At 35.2% G+C, this 15,473-nt stretch overlaps 57 non-coding genes across 57 annotated transcripts; all 57 read left to right on the forward strand.

Moving 5' to 3' along the window:
* Positions 1-136: 136 nt before the first annotated feature.
* LOC145299470 (5S ribosomal RNA) lies at positions 137-255 on the forward strand. Its single transcript, XR_013871726.1, has one exon. It is a non-coding gene; the product is annotated as a 5S ribosomal RNA (ribosomal RNA).
* A 151-nt stretch (positions 256-406) lies between these two features.
* LOC145299915 (5S ribosomal RNA) lies at positions 407-525 on the forward strand. The gene has a single exon (XR_013872156.1). It is a non-coding gene; the product is annotated as a 5S ribosomal RNA (ribosomal RNA).
* A 151-nt stretch (positions 526-676) lies between these two features.
* LOC145299766 (5S ribosomal RNA) lies at positions 677-795 on the forward strand. The gene has a single exon (XR_013872012.1). It is a non-coding gene; the product is annotated as a 5S ribosomal RNA (ribosomal RNA).
* A 149-nt stretch (positions 796-944) lies between these two features.
* On the forward strand, positions 945-1,063 carry LOC145300662 (5S ribosomal RNA). The gene has a single exon (XR_013872876.1). It is a non-coding gene; the product is annotated as a 5S ribosomal RNA (ribosomal RNA).
* A 151-nt stretch (positions 1,064-1,214) lies between these two features.
* On the forward strand, positions 1,215-1,333 carry LOC145301239 (5S ribosomal RNA). Its single transcript, XR_013873440.1, has one exon. It is a non-coding gene; the product is annotated as a 5S ribosomal RNA (ribosomal RNA).
* A 151-nt stretch (positions 1,334-1,484) lies between these two features.
* On the forward strand, positions 1,485-1,603 carry LOC145300530 (5S ribosomal RNA). Its single transcript, XR_013872747.1, has one exon. It is a non-coding gene; the product is annotated as a 5S ribosomal RNA (ribosomal RNA).
* A 149-nt stretch (positions 1,604-1,752) lies between these two features.
* Positions 1,753-1,872, forward strand: LOC145300563 (5S ribosomal RNA). Its single transcript, XR_013872778.1, has one exon. It is a non-coding gene; the product is annotated as a 5S ribosomal RNA (ribosomal RNA).
* Positions 1,873-2,023: 151 nt separating this feature from the next.
* LOC145299767 (5S ribosomal RNA) lies at positions 2,024-2,142 on the forward strand. Its single transcript, XR_013872013.1, has one exon. It is a non-coding gene; the product is annotated as a 5S ribosomal RNA (ribosomal RNA).
* Positions 2,143-2,291: 149 nt separating this feature from the next.
* LOC145299344 (5S ribosomal RNA) lies at positions 2,292-2,410 on the forward strand. Its single transcript, XR_013871604.1, has one exon. It is a non-coding gene; the product is annotated as a 5S ribosomal RNA (ribosomal RNA).
* Positions 2,411-2,561: 151 nt separating this feature from the next.
* On the forward strand, positions 2,562-2,680 carry LOC145299547 (5S ribosomal RNA). The gene has a single exon (XR_013871800.1). It is a non-coding gene; the product is annotated as a 5S ribosomal RNA (ribosomal RNA).
* A 149-nt stretch (positions 2,681-2,829) lies between these two features.
* On the forward strand, positions 2,830-2,948 carry LOC145300631 (5S ribosomal RNA). The gene has a single exon (XR_013872845.1). It is a non-coding gene; the product is annotated as a 5S ribosomal RNA (ribosomal RNA).
* Positions 2,949-3,102: 154 nt separating this feature from the next.
* Positions 3,103-3,221, forward strand: LOC145299810 (5S ribosomal RNA). The gene has a single exon (XR_013872054.1). It is a non-coding gene; the product is annotated as a 5S ribosomal RNA (ribosomal RNA).
* A 149-nt stretch (positions 3,222-3,370) lies between these two features.
* LOC145300520 (5S ribosomal RNA) lies at positions 3,371-3,489 on the forward strand. The gene has a single exon (XR_013872737.1). It is a non-coding gene; the product is annotated as a 5S ribosomal RNA (ribosomal RNA).
* A 151-nt stretch (positions 3,490-3,640) lies between these two features.
* On the forward strand, positions 3,641-3,759 carry LOC145300826 (5S ribosomal RNA). Its single transcript, XR_013873037.1, has one exon. It is a non-coding gene; the product is annotated as a 5S ribosomal RNA (ribosomal RNA).
* A 151-nt stretch (positions 3,760-3,910) lies between these two features.
* Positions 3,911-4,029, forward strand: LOC145300406 (5S ribosomal RNA). The gene has a single exon (XR_013872630.1). It is a non-coding gene; the product is annotated as a 5S ribosomal RNA (ribosomal RNA).
* A 149-nt stretch (positions 4,030-4,178) lies between these two features.
* LOC145300792 (5S ribosomal RNA) lies at positions 4,179-4,297 on the forward strand. Its single transcript, XR_013873003.1, has one exon. It is a non-coding gene; the product is annotated as a 5S ribosomal RNA (ribosomal RNA).
* A 150-nt stretch (positions 4,298-4,447) lies between these two features.
* Positions 4,448-4,566, forward strand: LOC145300802 (5S ribosomal RNA). Its single transcript, XR_013873013.1, has one exon. It is a non-coding gene; the product is annotated as a 5S ribosomal RNA (ribosomal RNA).
* Positions 4,567-4,717: 151 nt separating this feature from the next.
* LOC145300120 (5S ribosomal RNA) lies at positions 4,718-4,836 on the forward strand. The gene has a single exon (XR_013872356.1). It is a non-coding gene; the product is annotated as a 5S ribosomal RNA (ribosomal RNA).
* Positions 4,837-4,987: 151 nt separating this feature from the next.
* Positions 4,988-5,106, forward strand: LOC145300111 (5S ribosomal RNA). Its single transcript, XR_013872346.1, has one exon. It is a non-coding gene; the product is annotated as a 5S ribosomal RNA (ribosomal RNA).
* Positions 5,107-5,257: 151 nt separating this feature from the next.
* On the forward strand, positions 5,258-5,376 carry LOC145300611 (5S ribosomal RNA). The gene has a single exon (XR_013872825.1). It is a non-coding gene; the product is annotated as a 5S ribosomal RNA (ribosomal RNA).
* A 151-nt stretch (positions 5,377-5,527) lies between these two features.
* On the forward strand, positions 5,528-5,646 carry LOC145300650 (5S ribosomal RNA). The gene has a single exon (XR_013872864.1). It is a non-coding gene; the product is annotated as a 5S ribosomal RNA (ribosomal RNA).
* Positions 5,647-5,797: 151 nt separating this feature from the next.
* Positions 5,798-5,916, forward strand: LOC145299438 (5S ribosomal RNA). Its single transcript, XR_013871695.1, has one exon. It is a non-coding gene; the product is annotated as a 5S ribosomal RNA (ribosomal RNA).
* Positions 5,917-6,068: 152 nt separating this feature from the next.
* LOC145300663 (5S ribosomal RNA) lies at positions 6,069-6,187 on the forward strand. Its single transcript, XR_013872877.1, has one exon. It is a non-coding gene; the product is annotated as a 5S ribosomal RNA (ribosomal RNA).
* A 151-nt stretch (positions 6,188-6,338) lies between these two features.
* Positions 6,339-6,458, forward strand: LOC145300833 (5S ribosomal RNA). Its single transcript, XR_013873044.1, has one exon. It is a non-coding gene; the product is annotated as a 5S ribosomal RNA (ribosomal RNA).
* Positions 6,459-6,607: 149 nt separating this feature from the next.
* LOC145300585 (5S ribosomal RNA) lies at positions 6,608-6,726 on the forward strand. Its single transcript, XR_013872799.1, has one exon. It is a non-coding gene; the product is annotated as a 5S ribosomal RNA (ribosomal RNA).
* A 151-nt stretch (positions 6,727-6,877) lies between these two features.
* LOC145299532 (5S ribosomal RNA) lies at positions 6,878-6,996 on the forward strand. Its single transcript, XR_013871785.1, has one exon. It is a non-coding gene; the product is annotated as a 5S ribosomal RNA (ribosomal RNA).
* Positions 6,997-7,147: 151 nt separating this feature from the next.
* LOC145300842 (5S ribosomal RNA) lies at positions 7,148-7,266 on the forward strand. The gene has a single exon (XR_013873052.1). It is a non-coding gene; the product is annotated as a 5S ribosomal RNA (ribosomal RNA).
* Positions 7,267-7,415: 149 nt separating this feature from the next.
* LOC145299345 (5S ribosomal RNA) lies at positions 7,416-7,534 on the forward strand. The gene has a single exon (XR_013871605.1). It is a non-coding gene; the product is annotated as a 5S ribosomal RNA (ribosomal RNA).
* Positions 7,535-7,689: 155 nt separating this feature from the next.
* LOC145299346 (5S ribosomal RNA) lies at positions 7,690-7,808 on the forward strand. Its single transcript, XR_013871606.1, has one exon. It is a non-coding gene; the product is annotated as a 5S ribosomal RNA (ribosomal RNA).
* A 153-nt stretch (positions 7,809-7,961) lies between these two features.
* On the forward strand, positions 7,962-8,080 carry LOC145300805 (5S ribosomal RNA). The gene has a single exon (XR_013873016.1). It is a non-coding gene; the product is annotated as a 5S ribosomal RNA (ribosomal RNA).
* Positions 8,081-8,231: 151 nt separating this feature from the next.
* Positions 8,232-8,350, forward strand: LOC145299474 (5S ribosomal RNA). The gene has a single exon (XR_013871730.1). It is a non-coding gene; the product is annotated as a 5S ribosomal RNA (ribosomal RNA).
* Positions 8,351-8,499: 149 nt separating this feature from the next.
* LOC145300302 (5S ribosomal RNA) lies at positions 8,500-8,618 on the forward strand. Its single transcript, XR_013872531.1, has one exon. It is a non-coding gene; the product is annotated as a 5S ribosomal RNA (ribosomal RNA).
* A 151-nt stretch (positions 8,619-8,769) lies between these two features.
* On the forward strand, positions 8,770-8,888 carry LOC145301085 (5S ribosomal RNA). The gene has a single exon (XR_013873286.1). It is a non-coding gene; the product is annotated as a 5S ribosomal RNA (ribosomal RNA).
* Positions 8,889-9,039: 151 nt separating this feature from the next.
* LOC145299347 (5S ribosomal RNA) lies at positions 9,040-9,158 on the forward strand. Its single transcript, XR_013871607.1, has one exon. It is a non-coding gene; the product is annotated as a 5S ribosomal RNA (ribosomal RNA).
* Positions 9,159-9,309: 151 nt separating this feature from the next.
* On the forward strand, positions 9,310-9,428 carry LOC145300964 (5S ribosomal RNA). Its single transcript, XR_013873170.1, has one exon. It is a non-coding gene; the product is annotated as a 5S ribosomal RNA (ribosomal RNA).
* A 149-nt stretch (positions 9,429-9,577) lies between these two features.
* LOC145301022 (5S ribosomal RNA) lies at positions 9,578-9,696 on the forward strand. The gene has a single exon (XR_013873225.1). It is a non-coding gene; the product is annotated as a 5S ribosomal RNA (ribosomal RNA).
* Positions 9,697-9,847: 151 nt separating this feature from the next.
* On the forward strand, positions 9,848-9,966 carry LOC145300121 (5S ribosomal RNA). The gene has a single exon (XR_013872357.1). It is a non-coding gene; the product is annotated as a 5S ribosomal RNA (ribosomal RNA).
* Positions 9,967-10,117: 151 nt separating this feature from the next.
* LOC145300112 (5S ribosomal RNA) lies at positions 10,118-10,236 on the forward strand. The gene has a single exon (XR_013872347.1). It is a non-coding gene; the product is annotated as a 5S ribosomal RNA (ribosomal RNA).
* Positions 10,237-10,387: 151 nt separating this feature from the next.
* On the forward strand, positions 10,388-10,506 carry LOC145299348 (5S ribosomal RNA). Its single transcript, XR_013871608.1, has one exon. It is a non-coding gene; the product is annotated as a 5S ribosomal RNA (ribosomal RNA).
* A 152-nt stretch (positions 10,507-10,658) lies between these two features.
* Positions 10,659-10,777, forward strand: LOC145300664 (5S ribosomal RNA). The gene has a single exon (XR_013872878.1). It is a non-coding gene; the product is annotated as a 5S ribosomal RNA (ribosomal RNA).
* A 151-nt stretch (positions 10,778-10,928) lies between these two features.
* LOC145300407 (5S ribosomal RNA) lies at positions 10,929-11,047 on the forward strand. The gene has a single exon (XR_013872631.1). It is a non-coding gene; the product is annotated as a 5S ribosomal RNA (ribosomal RNA).
* A 149-nt stretch (positions 11,048-11,196) lies between these two features.
* On the forward strand, positions 11,197-11,315 carry LOC145299886 (5S ribosomal RNA). The gene has a single exon (XR_013872128.1). It is a non-coding gene; the product is annotated as a 5S ribosomal RNA (ribosomal RNA).
* A 149-nt stretch (positions 11,316-11,464) lies between these two features.
* LOC145300820 (5S ribosomal RNA) lies at positions 11,465-11,583 on the forward strand. Its single transcript, XR_013873031.1, has one exon. It is a non-coding gene; the product is annotated as a 5S ribosomal RNA (ribosomal RNA).
* Positions 11,584-11,734: 151 nt separating this feature from the next.
* LOC145299878 (5S ribosomal RNA) lies at positions 11,735-11,853 on the forward strand. The gene has a single exon (XR_013872120.1). It is a non-coding gene; the product is annotated as a 5S ribosomal RNA (ribosomal RNA).
* A 149-nt stretch (positions 11,854-12,002) lies between these two features.
* Positions 12,003-12,121, forward strand: LOC145299910 (5S ribosomal RNA). The gene has a single exon (XR_013872151.1). It is a non-coding gene; the product is annotated as a 5S ribosomal RNA (ribosomal RNA).
* Positions 12,122-12,275: 154 nt separating this feature from the next.
* Positions 12,276-12,394, forward strand: LOC145299349 (5S ribosomal RNA). Its single transcript, XR_013871609.1, has one exon. It is a non-coding gene; the product is annotated as a 5S ribosomal RNA (ribosomal RNA).
* Positions 12,395-12,547: 153 nt separating this feature from the next.
* LOC145300806 (5S ribosomal RNA) lies at positions 12,548-12,666 on the forward strand. Its single transcript, XR_013873017.1, has one exon. It is a non-coding gene; the product is annotated as a 5S ribosomal RNA (ribosomal RNA).
* A 149-nt stretch (positions 12,667-12,815) lies between these two features.
* Positions 12,816-12,934, forward strand: LOC145300669 (5S ribosomal RNA). The gene has a single exon (XR_013872883.1). It is a non-coding gene; the product is annotated as a 5S ribosomal RNA (ribosomal RNA).
* Positions 12,935-13,085: 151 nt separating this feature from the next.
* LOC145300461 (5S ribosomal RNA) lies at positions 13,086-13,204 on the forward strand. The gene has a single exon (XR_013872681.1). It is a non-coding gene; the product is annotated as a 5S ribosomal RNA (ribosomal RNA).
* Positions 13,205-13,353: 149 nt separating this feature from the next.
* Positions 13,354-13,472, forward strand: LOC145300271 (5S ribosomal RNA). The gene has a single exon (XR_013872501.1). It is a non-coding gene; the product is annotated as a 5S ribosomal RNA (ribosomal RNA).
* A 149-nt stretch (positions 13,473-13,621) lies between these two features.
* Positions 13,622-13,740, forward strand: LOC145298487 (5S ribosomal RNA). Its single transcript, XR_013870771.1, has one exon. It is a non-coding gene; the product is annotated as a 5S ribosomal RNA (ribosomal RNA).
* Positions 13,741-13,889: 149 nt separating this feature from the next.
* Positions 13,890-14,008, forward strand: LOC145299494 (5S ribosomal RNA). The gene has a single exon (XR_013871749.1). It is a non-coding gene; the product is annotated as a 5S ribosomal RNA (ribosomal RNA).
* A 151-nt stretch (positions 14,009-14,159) lies between these two features.
* Positions 14,160-14,278, forward strand: LOC145300462 (5S ribosomal RNA). Its single transcript, XR_013872682.1, has one exon. It is a non-coding gene; the product is annotated as a 5S ribosomal RNA (ribosomal RNA).
* A 145-nt stretch (positions 14,279-14,423) lies between these two features.
* On the forward strand, positions 14,424-14,542 carry LOC145300463 (5S ribosomal RNA). Its single transcript, XR_013872683.1, has one exon. It is a non-coding gene; the product is annotated as a 5S ribosomal RNA (ribosomal RNA).
* Positions 14,543-14,691: 149 nt separating this feature from the next.
* LOC145299350 (5S ribosomal RNA) lies at positions 14,692-14,810 on the forward strand. Its single transcript, XR_013871610.1, has one exon. It is a non-coding gene; the product is annotated as a 5S ribosomal RNA (ribosomal RNA).
* A 151-nt stretch (positions 14,811-14,961) lies between these two features.
* On the forward strand, positions 14,962-15,081 carry LOC145301279 (5S ribosomal RNA). The gene has a single exon (XR_013873477.1). It is a non-coding gene; the product is annotated as a 5S ribosomal RNA (ribosomal RNA).
* Positions 15,082-15,226: 145 nt separating this feature from the next.
* LOC145300464 (5S ribosomal RNA) lies at positions 15,227-15,345 on the forward strand. The gene has a single exon (XR_013872684.1). It is a non-coding gene; the product is annotated as a 5S ribosomal RNA (ribosomal RNA).
* The last annotated feature ends 128 nt before the right edge of the window (positions 15,346-15,473 follow it).

Consider the following 15,473-nt stretch of genomic DNA (forward strand, 5'->3'; position numbering starts at 1 on the left):
TTTGGAAAAACTCATAAAAATGCGTTCGATTTTAATGTAAAATATTAGGTAAAAAAAACAAATAAAGTATCATTAAATTATCAGATTTGGTAAATAATTATTGAAATTGTAATAGTTAAAATTATGGCACGTCTTCGCTTACGGCCATATCACGTTGAAAACACCGGTTCTCGTCCGATCCCCGAAGTTAAGCAACGTAGAGCCTGGTAAGTACTTAGATGGGTAACCGCTTGGGAATACCAGGTGCTGTAAGCATTTCCCCTGAATTTTTGGAAAAACTCATAAAAATGCGTTCGATTTTAATGTAAAATATTAGATAAAAAAACAAAAAACAAAATATCATTACATTATCAGATTTGGTAAATAAATATTGAAATTGTAATAGTTAAAATTATGGCCCGTCTTCGCTTACGGCCATATCACGTTGAAAACACCGGTTCTCGTCCGATCCCCGAAGTTAAGCAACGTAGAGCCTGGTCAGTACTTAGATGGGTGACTGCTTGGGAATACCAGGTGCTGTAAGCATTTCCCCTTAATTTTTGGAAAAACTCATAAAAATGCGTTCGATTTTAATGTAAAATATTAGATAAAAAAACAAAAAACAAAATATCATTACATTATCAGATTTGGTAAATAAATATTGAAATTGTAATAGTTAAAATTATGGCACGTGTTCTCTTACGGCCATATCACGTTGGAAACACCGGTTCTCGTCCGATCCCCGAAGTTAAGCAACGTAGAGCCTGGTCAGTACTTAGATGGGTGACCGCTTGGGAATACCAGGTGCTGTAAGCATTTCCCCTGAATTTCTGGAAGAACTCATAAAAATGCGTTCGATTTTAATGTAAAATATTAGGTAAAAAAAACAAATAAAGTATCATTAAATTATCAGATTTGGTAAATAAATATTGAAATTGTAATAGTTAAATTTATCGCACTTCTTCGCTTTCGGCCATATCACGTTGAAAACACCGGTTCTCGTCCGATCCCCGAAGTTAAGCAAAGTAGAGCCTGGTCAGTACTTTGATGGGTGACCGCTTGGGAATACCAGGTGCTGTAAGCATTTCCCCTGAATTTTTGGAAAAATTCATAAAAATGCGTTCGATTTTAATGTAAAATACTAGATAAAAAAACAAAAAACAAAATATCATTAAATTATCAGATTTGGTAAATAAATATTGAAATTGTAATAGTTAAATTTATCGCACTTCTTCGCTTTCGGCCATATCACGTTGAAAACACCGGTTCTCGTCCGATCCCCGAAGTTAAGCAACGTAGAGCCTGGTCAGTACTTAGATGGGTGACCGCTTCGGAATACCCTGTGCTGTAAGCATTTCCCCTGAATTTTTGGAAAAACTCATAAAAATGCGTTCGATTTTAATGTAAAATATTAGATAAAAAAACAAAAAACAAAATATCATTACATTATAAGATTTGGTAAATAGATATTAAAATTGTAATAGTTAAAATTATGGCACGTCTTCGCTTACGGCCATATCACGTTGAAAACACCGGTTCTCGTCCGATCCCCGAAGTTAAGCAACGTAGAGCCTTGTCAGTACTTAGATGGGTGACCGCTTGGGAATACCAGGTGCTGTAAGCATTTCCCCTGAATTTTTGGAAAAACTCATAAAAATGCGTTCGATTTTAATGTAAAATATTAGGTAAAAAAAACAAATAAAGTATCATTAAATTATCAGATTTGGTAAACAATTATTGAAATTGTAATAGTTAAAATTATGGCACGTCTTCGCTTACGGCCATATCACGTTGAAAACACCGGTTCTCGTCCGATCCCCCGAAGTTAAGCAACGTAGAGCCTGGTCAGTACTTAGATGGGTGACCGCTTGGGAATACCAGGTGCTGTAAGCATTTCCCCTGAATTTTTGGAAACACTCATAAAAATGCGTTCGATTTTAATGTAAAATATTAGATAAAAAAATAAAAAACAAAATATCATTACATTATCAGATTTGGTAAATAAATATTGACATTGTAATAGTTAAAATTATGGCACGTGTTCTCTTACGGCCATATCACGTTGGAAACACCGGTTCTCGTCCGATCCCCGAAGTTAAGCAACGTAGAGCCTGGTCAGTACTTAGATGGGTGACCGCTTGGGAATACCAGGTGCTGTAAGCATTTCCCCTGAATTTTTGGAGACACTCATAAAAATGCGTTCGATTTTAATGTAAAATATTAGGTAAAAAAAACAAATAAAGTATCATTAAATTATCAGATTTGGTAAATAAATATTGAAATTGTAATAGTGTAAATTATGGCACGTCTTCGCTTACGGCCATATCACGTTGAAAACACCGGTTCTCGTCCGATCCCCGAAGTTAAGCAACGTAGAGCCTGGTCAGTACTTAGATGGGTGACCGCTTGGGAATACCAGGTGCTGTAAGCATTTCCCCTGAATTTTTGGAAAAACTCATAAAAATGCGTTCGATTTTAATGTAAAATATTAGATAAAAAAACAAAAAACAAAATATCATTACATTATCAGATTTGGTAAATAAATATTGAAATTGTAATAGTTAAAATTATGGCACGTCTTCGCTTACGGCCATATCACGTTGAAAACACCGGTTCTCGTCCGATCCCCGAAGTTAAGCAATGTAGAGCCTGGTCAGTACTTAGATGGGTGACCGCTTGGGAATACCAGGTGCTGTAAGCATTTCCCCTGAATTTTTGGAAAAACTCATGAAAATGCGTTCGATTTTAATGTAAAATATTAGGTAAAAAAAACAAATAAAGTATCATTAAATTATCAGATATGGTAAATAAATATTGAAATTATAATAGTTAAATTTATTGCACTTCTTCGCTTACGGCCATATCACGTTGAAAACACCGGTTCTCGTCCGATCCCCGAAGTTAAAAAACGTAGAGCCTGGTCAGTACTTAGATGGGTGACCGCTTGGGAATACCAGGTGCTGTAAGCATTTCCCCTGAATTTCTGGAAAAACTCATAAAAATGCGTTCGATTTTAATGTAAAATATTAGGTAAAAAAAAAACAAAAAACAAAATATCATTAAATTATCAGATTTGGTAAATAAATATTGAACTTGTAATAGTTAAATTTATCGCACTTCTTCGCTTACGGCCATATCACATTGAAAACACCGGTTCTCGTCCGATCCCCGAAGTTAAGCAACGTAGAGCCTGGTCAGTACTAAGATGGGTGACCGCTTGGGAATACCAGGTGCTGTAAGCATTTCCCCTGAATTTTTGGAAAAACTCATAAAAATGCGTTCGATTTTAATGTAAAATATTAGGTAAAAAAAACAAATAAAGTATCATTAAATTATAAGATTTGGTAAATAATTATTGAAATTGTAATAGTTAAAATTATGGCACGTCTTCGCTTAAGGCCATATCACGTTGAAAACACCGGTTCTCGTCCGATCCCCGAAGTTAAGCAACGTAGAGCCTGGTCAGTACTTAGATGGGTGACCGCTTGGGAATACCAGGTGCTGTAAGCATTTCCCCTGAATTTTTGGAAAAACTCATAAAAATGCGTTCGATTTTAATGTAAAATATTAGATAAAAAAACAAAAAACAAAATATCATTACATTATCAGATTTGGTAAATAAATATTGAAATTGTAATAGTTAAAATTATGGCCCGCCTTCGCTTACGGCCATATCACGTTGAAAACACCGGTTCTCGTCCGATCCCCGAAATTAAGCAACGTAGAGCCTGGTCAGTACTTAGATGGGTGACTGCTTGGGAATACCAGGTGCTGTAAGCATTTCCCCTTAATTTTTGGAAAAACTCATAAAAATGCGTTCGATTTTAATGTAAAATATTAGATAAAAAAACAAAAAACAAAATATCATTACATTATCAGATTTGGTAAATAAATATTGAAATTGTAATAGTTAAAATTATGGCACGTCTTCGCTTACGGCCATATCACGTTGAAAACACCGGTTCTCGTCCGATCCCCGAAGTTAAGCAACGTAGAGCCTGGTCAGTACTTAGATGAGTGACCGCTTGGGAATACCAGGTGCTGTAAGCATTTCCCCTGAATTTTTGGAAAAACTCATAAAAATGCGTTCGATTTTAATGTAAAATATTAGGTAAAAAAAACAAATAAAGTATCATTAAATTATCAGATTTGGTAAATAAATATTGCAATTTTAATAGTTAAAATTATCGCATTTCTTCGCTTACGGCCATATAACGTTGAAAACACCGGTTCTCGTCCGACCCCCGAAGTTAAGCAACGTAGAGCCTGGTCAGTACTTAGATGGGTGACCGCTTGGGAATACCAGGTGCTGTAAGCATTTCCCCTGAATTTTTGGAAAAACTCATAAAAATGCGTTCGATTTTAATATAAAATATTAGATACAAAAACAAAAACAAAATATCATTACATTATCAGATTTGGTAAAAAAATATTAAAATTGTAATAGTTAAAATTATGGCACGTCTTCGCTTACGGCCATATCACGTTGAAAACACCGGTTTTCGTCCGATCACCGAAGTTAAGCAACGTAGAGCCTGGTCAGTACTTAGATGGGTGACTGCTTGGGAATACAAGGTGCTGTAAGCATTTCCCCTTAATTTTTGGAAAAACTCATAAAAATGCGTTCGATTTTAATGTAAAATATTAGATAAAAAAACAAAAAACAAAATATCATTACATTATCAGATTTGGTAAATAAATATTGAAATTGTAATAGTTAAAATTATGGCACGTCTTCGCTTACGGCCATATCACGTTTAAAACACCGGTTCTCGTCCGATCCCCGAAGTTAAGCAACGTAGAGCCTGGTCAGTACTTAGATGGGTGACCGCTTGGGAATATCAGGTGCTGTAAGCATTTACCCTGAATTTTTGGAAAAACTCATAAAAATGCGTTCGATTTTAATGTAAAATATTAGATAAAAAAACAAAAAACAAAATATCATTACATTATCAGATTTGGTAAATAAATATTGAAATTGTAATAGTTAAAATTATGGCACGTCTTCGCTTACGGCCATATCACGTTGAAAACACCGGTTCTCGTCCGATCCCCGAAGTTAAGCAACGTCGAGCCTGGTCAGTACTTAGATGGGTGACCGCTTGGGAATACTAGGTGCTGTAAGCATTTCCCCTGAATTTTTGGAAAAACTCATAAAAATGCGTTCGATTTTAATGTAAAATATTAGATAAAAAAACAAAAAACAAAATATCATTACATTATCGGATTTGGTAAATAAATATTAAAATTGTAATAGTTAAAATTATGGCACGTCTTCGCTTACGGCCATATCACGTTGAAAACACCGGTTCTCGTCCGATCCCCGAAGTTAAGCAACGTAGAGCCTGGTCAGTACTTAGATGGGTGACTGCTTGGGAATACCAGGTACTGTAAGCATTTCCCCTGAATTTTTGGAAAAACTCATAAAAGTGCGTTCGATTTTAATGTAAAATATTAGATAAAAAAACAAAAAACAAAATGTCATTACATTATCAGATTTGGTAAATAAATATTGAAATTGTAATAGTTAAAATTATGGCACGTCTTCGCTTACGGCCATATCACGTTGAAAACACCGGTTCTCGTCCGATCCCCGAAGTTAAGCAACGTAGAGCCTGGTCAGTACTTAGATTGGTGACCGCTTGGGAATACCAGGTGCTGTAAGCATTTCCCCTGAATTTTTGGAAAAACTCATAAAAATGCGTTCGATTTTAATGTAAAATATTAGATAAAAAAACAAAAAACAAAATATCATTACATTATCAGATGTGGTAAATTAATATTAAAATTGTAATAGTTAAAATTATGGCACGTCTTCGCTTACGGCCATATCACGTTGAAAACACCGGTTCTCGTCCGATCCCCGAAGTTAAGCAACGTAGAGCCTGATCAGTACTTAGATGGGTGACCGCTTGGGAATACCAGGTGCTGTAAGCATTTCCCCTGAATTTTTGGAAAAACTCATAAAAATGCGTTCGATTTTAATGTAAAATATTAGGTAAAAAAAACAAAAAACAAAATATCATTACATTATCAGATTTGGTAAATAAATATTAAAATTGTAATAGTTAAAATTATGGCACGTCTTCGCTTACGGCCATATCACGTTGAAAACACCGGTTCTCGTCCGATCCCCGAAGTTAAGCAACGTAGAGCCTGGTCAGTACTTAGATGGGTGACCGCTTGGCAATACCAGGTGCTGTAAGCATTTTCCCTGAATTTTTGGAAAAACTCATAAAAATGCGTTCGATTTTAATGTAAAATATTAGATAAAAAAACAAAAGACAAAATATCATTACATTATCAGATTTGGTAAATAAATATTAAAATTGTAATAGTTAAAATTATGGCACGTCTTCGCTTACGGCCATATCACGTTGAAAACACCGGTTCTCATCCGATCCCCCGAAGTTAAGCAACGTAGAGCCTGGTCAGTACTTAGATGGGTGACTGCTTGGGAATACCAGGTGCTGTAAGCATTTCCCCTGAATTTTTGGAAAAACTCATAAAAATGCGTTCGATTTTAATGTAAAATATTAGGTAAAAAAAACAAATAAAGTATCATTAAATTATCAGATTTGGTAAATAAATATTGCAATTTTAATAGTTAAAATTATCGCATTTCTTCGCTTACGGCCATATAACGTTGAAAACACCGGTTCTCGTCCGATCCCCGAAGTTAAGCAACGTAGAGCCTGGTCAGTACTTAGATGGGTGACCGCTTGGGAATACCAGGTGCTGTAAGCATTTCCCCTGAATTTTTGGAAAAACTCATAAAAATGCGTTCGATTTTAATGTAAAATATTAGATAAAAAAACAAAAAACAAAATATCATTACATTATCAGATTTGGTAAATAAATATTGAAATTGTAATAGTTAAAATTATGGCACGTCTTCGCTTACGGCCATATCACGTTGAAAACACCGGTTCTCGTCCGATCCCCGAAGTTAAGCAACGTAGAGCCTGGTCAGTACTTAGATGGGTGACCGCTTGGGAATATCAGGTGCTGTAAGCATTTACCCTGAATTTTTGGAAAAACTCATAAAAATGCGTTCGATTTTAATGTAAAATATTAGATAAAAAAACAAAAAACAAAATATCATTACATTATCAGATTTGGTAAATAAATGTTGAAATTGTAATAGTTAAAATTATGGCACGTCTTCGCTTACGGCCATATCACGTTGAAAACACCGGTTCTCCTCCGATCCCCGAAGTTAAGCAACGTAGAGCCGTGTCAGTACTTAGATGGGTGACCGCTTGGGAATACCAGGTGCTGTAAGCATTTCCCCTGAATTTTTGGAAAAACTCATAAAAATGCGTTCGATTTTAATGTAAAATATTAGGTAAAAAAAACAAATAAAGTATCATTAAATTATCAGATTTGGTAAATAAATATTGCAATTGTAATAGTTAAAATTATGGCACGTCTTCGCTTACGGCCATATCACGTTGAAAACACCGGTTCTCGTCCGATCCCCGAAGTTAAGCAACGTAGAGCCTGGTCAGTACTTAGATGGGTGACCGCTTGGGAATACCAGGTGCTGTAAGCATTTCCCCTGAATTTTTGGAAAAACTCATAAAAATGCGTTCGATTTTAATGTAAAATATTAGGTAAAAAAAAAAACAAAAAACAAAATATCATTACATTATCAGATTTGGTAAATAAATATTGAAATTGTAATAGTTAAAATTATGGCACGTCTTCGCTTACGGCCATATCACGTTGAAAACACCGGTTCTCGTCCGATCCCCGAAGTTAAGCAACGTAGAGCCTGGTCAGTACTTAGATGGGTGACCGCTTGGGAATACCAGGTGCTGTAAGCATTTCCCCTGAATTTTTGGAAAAACTCATAAAAATGCGTTCGATTTTAATGTAAAATATTAGGTAAACAAAAAACAAAAACAAAATATCATTACATTATCAGATTTGGTAAATAAATATTGAAATTGTAATAGTTAAAATTATCGCACTTCTTCGCTTACGGCCATTTCACGTTATAAACACCGGTTCTCGTCCGATCCCCGAAGTTAAGCAACGTAGAGCCTGGTCAGTACTTAGATGGGTGACCGCTTGGGAATACCAGGTGCTGTAAGCATTTCCCCTGAATTTTTGGAAAAACTCATAAAAATGCGTTCGATTTTAATGTAAAATAATTGATAAAAAAACAAAACACAAAATATCATTACATTATCAGATTTGGTAAATAAATATTGAAATTGTAATAGTTAAAATTATACCACGCCTTCGCTTACGGCCATATCACGTTGGAAACACCGGTTCTCGTCCGATCCCCGAAGTTAAGCAACGTAGAGCCTGGTCAGTACTTAGATGGGGGACCGCTTGGGAATACCAGGTGCTGTAAGCATTTCCCCTGAATTTTTGGAAAAACTCATAAAAATGCGTTCGATTTTAATGTAAAATATTAGGTAAAAAAAACAAATAAAGTATCATTAAATTAACAGATTTGGTAAATAAATATTGAAATTGTAATAATTAAATTTATCGCACTTCTTCGCTTACGGCCATATCACGTTGAAAACACCGGTTCTCGTCCGATCCCCGAAGTTAAGCAACGTAGAGCCTGGTCAGTACTTTGATGGGTGACCGCTTGGGAATACCAGGTTCTGTAAGCATTTCCCCTGAATGTTTGGAAAAACTCATAAAAATGCATTCGATTTTAATGTAAAATACTAGATAAAAAAACAAAAAACAAAATATCATTACATTATCAGATTTGGTAAATAAATATTGAAATTGTAATAGTTAAAATTATGGCACGTCTTCACTTAGTGCCATATCACGTTGAAAACACCGGTTCTCGTCCGATCCCCGAAGTTAAGCAACGTAGAGCCTGGTCAGTACTTAGATGGGTGACCGCTTGGGAATACCAGGTGCTGTAAGCATTTCCCCGTAATTTTTGGAAAAACTCATAAAAATGCGTTCGATTTTAATGTAAAATATTAGATAAAAAAACAAAAAACAAAATATCATTACATTATCAGATTTGGTAAATAAATATTAAAATTGTAATAGTTAAAATTATGGCACGTCTTCGCTTACGGCCATATCACGTTGAAAACACCGGTTCTCGTCCGATCCCCGAAGTTAAGCAACGTAGAGCCTGGTCAGTACTTAGATGGGTGACCGCTTGGGAATACCAGGTGCTGTAAGCATTTCCCCTGAATTTTTGGAAAAACTCATAAAAGTGCGTTCGATTTTAATGTAAAATATTAGATAAAAAAACAAAAAACAAAATGTCATTACATTATCAGATTTGGTAAATAAATATTGAAATTGTAATAGTTAAAATTATGGCACGTCTTCGCTTACGGCCATATCACGTTGAAAACACCGGTTCTCGTCCGATCCCCGAAGTTAAGTCATGTAGAGCCTGGTCAGTACTTAGATGGGTGACCGCTTGGGAATACCAGGTGCTGTAAGCATTTCCCCTGAATTTTTGGAAAAACTCATAAAAATGCGTTCGATTTTAATGTAAAATATTAGGTAAAAAAAACAAATAAAGTATCATTAAATTATCAGATTTGGTAAATAAATATTGCAATTGTAATAGTTAAAATTATCGCACTTCTTCGCTTACGGCCATATCACGTTGAAAACACCGGTTCTCGTCCGATCCCCGAAGTTAAGCAACGTAGAGCCTGGTCAGTACTTAGATGGGTGACTGCTTGGGAATACAAGGTGCTGTAAGCATTTCCCCTGAATTTTTGGAAAAACTCATAAAAATGCGTTCGATTTTAATGTAAAATATTAGATAAAAAAACAAAAAACAAAATATCATTACATTATCAGATTTGGTAAATAAATATTGAAATTGTAATAGTTAAAATTATGGCACGTCTTCGCTTACGGCCATATCACGTTTAAAACACCGGTTCTCGTCCGATCCCCGAAGTTAAGCAACGTAGAGCCTGGTCAGTACTTAGATGGGTGACCGCTTGGGAATATCAGGTGCTGTAAGCATTTACCCTGAATTTCTGGAAAAACTCATAAAAATGCGTTCGATTTTAATGTAAAATATTAGATAAAAAAACAAAAAACAAAATATCATTACATTATCAGATTTGGTAAATAAATATTGAAATTGTAATAGTTAAAATTATGGCACGTCTTCGCTTACGGCCATATCACGTTGAAAACACCGGTTCTCGTCCGATCCCCGAAGTTAAGCAACGTCGAGCCTGGTCAGTACTTAGATGGGTGACCGCTTGGGAATACTAGGTGCTGTAAGCATTTCCCCTGAATTTTTGGAAAAACTCATAAAAATGCGTTCGATTTTAATGTAAAATATTAGATAAAAAAACAAAAAACAAAATATCATTACATTATCAGATTTGGTAAATAAATATTAAAATTGTAATAGTTAAAATTATGGCACGTCTTCGCTTACGGCCATATCACGTTGAAAACACCGGTTCTCGTCCGATCCCCGAAGTTAAGCAACGTAGAGCCTGGTCAGTACTTAGATGGGTGACCGCTTGGGAATACCAGGTGCTGTAAGCATTTCCCCTGAATTTTTGGAAAAACTCATAAAAATGCGTTCGATTTTAATGTAAAATATTAGGTAAAAAAAACAAAAAACAAAATATCATTACATTATCAGATTTGGTAAATAAATATTGAAATTGTAATAGTTAAAATTATGGCACGTCTTCGCTTACGGCCATATCACGTTGAAAACACCGGTTCTCGTCCGATCCCCGAAGTTAAGCAACGTAGAGCCTGGTCAGTACTTAGATGGGTGACCGCTTGGCAATACCAGGTGCTGTAAGCATTTCCCCTGAATTTTTGGAAAAACTCATAAAATTGCGTTCGATTTTAATGTAAAATATTAGATAAAAAAACAAAAGACAAAATATCATTACATTATCAGATTTGGTAAATAAATATTAAAATTGTAATAGTTAAAATTATGGCACGTCTTCGCTTACGGCCATATCACGTTGAAAACACCGGTTCTCGTCCGATCCCCGAAGTTAAGCAACGTAGAGCCTGGTCAGTACTTAGATGAGTGACCGCTTGGGAATACCAGGTGCTGTAAGCATTTCCCCTGAATTTTTGGAAAAACTCATAAAAATGCGTTCGATTTTAATGTAAAATATTAGGTAAAACAAACAAATAAAGTATCATTAAATTATCAGATTTGGTAAATAAATATTGAAATTGTAATAGTTAAAATTATGGCACTTCTTCGCTTACAGCCATATTACGTTGAAAACACCGGTTCTCGTCCGATCCCCGAAGTTAAGCAACGTAGAGCCTGGTCAGTACTTAGATGGGTGACCGCTTGGGAATACCAGGTGCTGTAAGCATTTCCACTGAATTTTTGGAAAAACTCATAAAAATGCGTTCGATTTTAATGTAAAATATTAGGTAAAAAAAACAAATAAAGTATCATTAAATTATCAGATTTGGTAAATAAATATTGCAATTTTAATAGTTAAAATTATCGCATTTCTTCGCTTACGGCCATATAACGTTGAAAACACCGGTTCTCGTCCGATCCCCGAAGTTAAGCAACGTAGAGCCTGGTCAGTACTTAGATGGGTGACCGCTTGGGAATATCAGGTGCTGTAAGCATTTACCCTGAATTTTTGGAAAAACTCATAAAAATGCGTTCGATTTTAATGTAAAATATTAGATAAAAAAACAAAAAACAAAATATCATTACATTATCAGATTTGGTAAATAAATATTGAAATTGTAATAGTTAAAATTATGGCACGTCTTCGCTTACGGCCATATCACGTTGAAAACACCGGTTCTCGTCCGATCCCCGAAGTTAAGCAACGTAGAGCCTGGTCAGTACTTAGATGGGTGACCGCTTGGGAATACTAGGTGCTGTAAGCATTTCCCCTGAATTTTTGGAAAAACTCATAAAAATGCGTTCGATTTTAATGTAAAATATTAGGTAAAAAAAACAAATAAAGTATCATTAAATTATCAGATTTGGTAAATAAATATTGAAATTGTAATAGTTAAATTTATCGCACTTCTTCGCTTTCGGCCATATCACGTTGAAAACACCGGTTCTCGTCCGATCCCCGAAGTTAAGCAACGTAGAGCCTGGTCAGTACTTAGATGGGTGACCGCTTGGGAATACCAGGTGCTGTAAGCATTTACCCTGAATTTTTGGAAAAACTCATAAAAATGCGTTCGATTTTAATGTAAAATATTAGGTAAAAAAAAAACAAAAAACAAAATATCATTACATTATCAGATTTGGTAAATAAATATTGAAATTGTAATAGTTAAAATTATGGCACGTCTTCGCTTACGGCCATATCACGTTGAAAACACCGGTTCTCGTCCGATCCCCGAAGTTAAGCAACGTAGAGCCTGGTCAGTACTTAGATGGGTGACCGCTTGGGAATACCAGGTGCTGTAAGCATTTCCCCTGAATTTTTGGAAAAACTCATAAAAATGCGTTCGATTTTAATGTAAAATATTAGGTAAAAAAAAAACAAAAACAAAATATCATTACATTATCAGAATTGGTAAATAAATATTGAAATTGTAATAGTTAAAATTATCGCACTTCTTCGCTTACGGCCATTTCACGTTATAAACACCGGTTCTCGTCCGATCCCCGAAGTTAAGCAACGTAGAGCCTGGTCAGTACTTAGATGGGTGACCGCTTGGGAATACCAGGTGCTGTAAGCATTTCCCCTGAATTTTTGGAAAAACTCATAAAAATGCGTTCGATTTTAATGTAAAATATTAGGTAAAAAAAACAAATAAAGTATCATTAAATTATCAGATTTCGTAAATAAATATTGAAATTGTAATAGTTAAAATTATCGCACGTCTTCGCTTACGGCCATATCACGTTGAAAACACCGGTTCTCGTCCGATCCCCGAAGTTAAGCAACGCAGAGCCGTGTCAGTACTTAGATGGGTGACCGCTTGGGAATACCAGGTGCTGTAAGCATTTCCCCTGAATTTTTGGAAAAACTCATAAAAATGCGTTCGATTTAAATGTAAAATATTAGATAAAAAAGCAAAAAACAAAATATCATTACAGTATCAGATTTCCTAAATAAATATTGAAATTGTTATAGTTAAAATTATGGGACGTCTTAGCTTACGGCCATATCACGTTGAAAACACCGGTTCTCGTCCGATCCCCGAAGTTAAGCAACGTAGAGCCGTGTCAGTACTTAGATGGGTGACCGCTTGGGAATACCAGGTGCTGTAAGCATTTCCTTTGAATTTTTGGAAAAACTCATAAAAATGCGTTTTATTTTAATGTAAAATATTAGGTAAAAAAAACAAATAAAGTATCATTAAATTATCAGATTTCGTAAATAAATATTGAAATTGTAATAGTTAAAATTATCGCACGTCTTCGCTTACGGCCATATCACGTTGAAAACACCGGTTCTCGTCCGATCCCCGAAGTTAAGCAACGTAGAGCCTGGGCAGTACTTAGATGGGTGACCGCTTGGGAATACCAGGTCCTGTAAGCATTTCCCCTAAATTTTGTGAAAAACTCATAAAAATGCGTTCGATTTTAATGTAAAATATTAGGTAAAAAAAAAAAATAAAGTATCATTACATTATCAGATTTCGTAAATAAATATTGAAATTGTTATAGTTAAAATTATGGGACGTCTTCGCTTACGGCCATATCACGTTGAAAACACCGGTTCTCGTCCGATCCCCGAAGTTAAGCAACGTAGAGCCTGGGCAGTACTTAGATGGGTGACCGCTTGGGAATACCAGGTGCTGTAAGCATTTCCCCTGAATTTTTGGAAAAACTCATAAAAATGCGTTCGATTTTAATGTAAAATATTAGGTAAAAAAAACAAATAAAGTATCATTAAATTATCAGATTTCGTAAATAAATATTGAAATTGTAATAGTTAAAATTATCGCACGTCTTCGTTTACGGCCATATCACGTTGAAAACACCGGTTCTCGTCCGATCCCCGAAGTTAAGCAACGTAGAGCCTGGTCAGTACTTAGATGGGTGACCGCTTGGGAATACCAGGTGCTGTAAGCATTTCCCCTGAATTTTTGGAAAAACTCATAAAAATGCGTTCGATTTTAATGTAAAATATTAGATAAAAAAGCAAAAAACAAAATATCAGTACATTATCAGATTTCGTAAATAAATATTGAAATTGTTATAGTTAAAATTATGGGACGTCTTCGCTTACGGCCATATCACGTTGAAAACACCGGTTCTCGTCCGATCCCCGAAGTTAAGCAACGTAGAGCCGTGTCAGTACTTAGATGGGTGACCGCTTGGGAATACCAGGTGCTGTAAGCATTTCCTTTGAATTTTTGGAAAAACTCATAAAAATGCGTTTTATTTTAATGTAAAATATTAGGTAAAAAAAACAAAATATCATTACATTATCAAATGTCGTAAATAAATATTGCAATTGTAATAGTTAAAATTATCGCACGTCTCTGCTTACGGCCATATCACGTTGAAAACACCGGTTCTCGTCCGATCCCCGAAGTTAAGCAACGTAGAGCCGTGTCAGTACTTAGATGGGTGACCGCTTGGGAATACCAGGTGCTGTAAGCATTTCCCCTGAATTTTGTGAAAAACTCATAAAAATGCGTTCGATTTTAATGTAAAATATTAGGTAAAAAAAACAAATAAAGTATCATTAAATTATCAGATTTCGTAAATAAATATTGAAATTGTAATAGTTAAAATTATGGCACGTCTTCGCTTACGGCCATATCACGTTGAAAACACCGGTTCTCGTCCGATCCCCGAAGTTAAGCAACGTAGAGCCTGGTCAGTACTTAGATGGGTGACCGCTTGGGAATACCAGGTGCTGTAAGCATTTCCCCTGAATTTTTGGAAAAACTCATAAAAATGCGTTCGATTTAAATGTAAAATATTAGATAAAAAAGCAAAAAACAAAATATCATTACATTATCAGATTTCGTAAATAAATATTGAAATTGTTATAGTTAAAATTATGGCACGTCTTCGCTTACGGCCATATCACGTTGAAAACACCGGTTCTCGTCCGATCCCCGAAGTTAAGCAACGTAGATCCGTGTCAGTACTTAGATGGGTGACCGCTTGGGAACCACCAGGTGCTGTAAGCATTTCCTTTGAATTTTTGGAAAAACTCATAAAAATGCCTTTTATTTTAATGTAAAATATTAGGTAAAAAAAACAAAATATCATTACATTATCAGATTTCGTAAATAAATATTGAAATTGTAATAGTTAAAATTATCGCACGTCTCTGCTTACGGCCATATCACGTTGAAAACACCGGTTCTCGTCCGATCCCCGAAGTTAAGCAACGTAGAGCCGTGTCAGTACTTAGATGGGTGACCGCTTGGGAATACCAGGTGCTGTAAGCATTTCCTTTGAATTTTTGGAAAAACTCATAAAAATGCGTTTTATTTTAATGTAAAATATTAGGTAAAAAAAACAAATAAAGTATCATTAAATTATCAGATTTCGTAAATAAATATTGAAATTGTAATAG

The sequence above is a fragment of the Euprymna scolopes genome, chromosome 18 (assembly GCF_053919585.1).
Source record: "Euprymna scolopes isolate OS-2025 chromosome 18, ASM5391958v1, whole genome shotgun sequence".
In the NCBI taxonomy this organism is placed as follows: domain Eukaryota; kingdom Metazoa; phylum Mollusca; class Cephalopoda; order Sepiida; family Sepiolidae; genus Euprymna; species Euprymna scolopes.